A 2,389-nucleotide genomic window follows, 5' to 3' on the forward strand; every position below is an offset into this window, starting at 1 on the left:
CATTCTTTTATTTGAAAAACCTTCGACATAAAAGTTAAACGAACCGAAAATTGAGGATTGAGGCTAAAATACTTCACTACTTCATAACGAGAGATCGACTTCATAATGAACTATTTCTCACTACATTTAGCAGATTTAGAATAATGCTTTTAATGCATTTTCTTTCATACAGCTGTTTAAAAAATCAAATATGATAAATTTTGAATTATCTTCTAACGTATTTTTCCCAAGACTTCAGAGCTTCATAAAGTATAACTTCTGGTATATCAATTTTACCCAAAATCTGCTGTGTTGCTCCCATTAATACAAAAATATTAAACATTAAAATTGAAAAGTTACAGTTTTCATTAAAAACTGTTATGGGTTTCAAACAAAGTACGACTTTCGGTTGCCCATTAAATAATGTTATGTGTCTCATGTAAAGTGTCAATTCCACTTTCCGCCCAAAATCTAATCAGATTTTTATATGAATGCAAAAAGCTTAAATACAAAAAACAGAAAATTTTGGAAGTTTCACATTATCATGAATGAAAATATCAAAACTCACAAACACAGACATTGTTGTAAAAATAGTAAAAATTGTGTTGCTGAAGACATTAATTCGTGGTTATTTACTGAAAACTCTCTTTCGAATTTTTGAACTGAAAACACTAACTTCCTTACTTATGCATATAGACTGGCTGGAAATAAAAATAGTGAACGCTCTTTTTCCGCTTTAGCGAAGCCATTAAATTCATGCGCGTTTCTTGGGCTCAAAGTAACATTTAAATTATATACTTTATATACTCCCCCTTTTAAAGGGCGACTGGAGATTAGAGGACCCAATCGCCAAATCCTGATGGTGGAGAATCATCATCCACCATCTTTCCTTAGCTGGGGCGCAACTGTAGAGACATTAGGTTATTTCGAAGCAGGAAATATCAAAAGTGAGCAATGACCTCGACGGAACTCGAACCTCAGACCTCTCGAAATACGCGCCGAGTGTGCTGGACATTACACCACGAAGGCATGTTAAGAAGGCTGGGGAAATATTAAGTATCGAAAGATAGGGATGAATTAACAGCATTCACATGAAGGAAAATAAAAGTAATTAAACTGATGTATGGATCGAAGTGAGATGATAAGATAATAAAGTAGATAACTTCCCGTTTGCTGTCTTAGATTTAAAATATTGTCGAATAATACAATCTCAAGAAGGAAGATATGTTCAAGTTTGCAGTGCGATCCGAAAGAAAAATCGGTTTGTTAAAGTTAGGAGTGGAAAGGATCTGGAAATTCGAGTGGTTTTGACCGACGTGACATTAGGTGAAAAACAAGAAAGATGACGATTGCTGAGAAGAAATTCACTTAATATTGAGAATAAGAGAAAAGCATATTCTCGGAAAAATACTTAACTCTCGGAACAGTTAAACTAGAAACGGATGATAGTAGTAGGAGAAATCAGTCATCTTAAATCTATGTTTATAAACTAGCCTTGTCTTCGATGCCTAAAAATACCTGCTTTTGCTTTAGTCTTTCAAGAGCAAGCTGTTTTATTACTTGACTCTGATATTTTTCTAACAACCATGTATGATTTTATCAATATTGTCGTCTAAATAATGACCAAAAATAGACTAATAGTAGAATTTCCTATGATTTCGATGGTAATTGATTGAATGCCTTACTGGTGGTTCGTTTACCCTAAATATTTTACCATTTAAAGATATATCTGAAGGACTTAACAAATACTAACTAGAAACATTTTTCATATAGAATGAGTTATTACGTGATTATAAAAAAGAAAGAATAAGTGATATATTCCGATAAAATATGAAACAGTCAATTTGTAGAGACATTAGGATTTTTGGAAGCAGAAGAGATGAAAATTGAACAATGCCCTCGCCGGGACTCGAACCACGGACCTCTCGAATTCGCGTCAAGGGTGCTGACCACTACACCACGAGGGCATGCTAAGAAAGCGGGAGAAATACCTTATAAATTTGTTTAAAGAAGGAATTCTTTCTAGTCAATCTTATTAGATTTATTTTAAGTTATAATGATATGCGAAAAGGTTGGTTTTTAGCCTTAATCTTAAAATATAAAAACTAGTGCATATATTTATTCCGCACTGTAATTAATATATTTGTCTCAAAGGTTTTTTTTTACCCTATGATTGTGAGAAGAATATTCCTCATGGAAGATGCAGACAAAATGCAGGAGACATCTTTTCTATCTATTTCCATTCATCCATGTTTCTAGTTTCCTGATTCTTCTGTTTATACTTGCATTTTATGGTCTTCCTTTTTTTGATGTTAACGAAAGGTGATCATCGAAACTCATTTGTCACTGTCCAATTGAGCAACTGGGCATTTGGGCATTTTTCTCATTAAAACGATAGCAAAAGAAACAT

General features: G+C 33.2%; 1 non-coding gene across 1 annotated transcript; it reads right to left on the reverse strand.

The window, feature by feature from the left end:
- Positions 1-1,873: 1,873 nt before the first annotated feature.
- Positions 1,874-1,946, reverse strand: TRNAS-CGA (transfer RNA serine (anticodon CGA)). The gene has a single exon. It is a non-coding gene; the product is annotated as a tRNA-Ser (tRNA).
- Positions 1,947-2,389: the final 443 nt, after the last annotated feature.

This window comes from Stegodyphus dumicola, chromosome X1 (genome assembly GCF_044657685.1).
Source record: "Stegodyphus dumicola isolate Sdum_Otavi_A_Nest chromosome X1, ASM4465768v1".
Lineage (NCBI taxonomy): Eukaryota > Metazoa > Arthropoda > Arachnida > Araneae > Eresidae > Stegodyphus > Stegodyphus dumicola.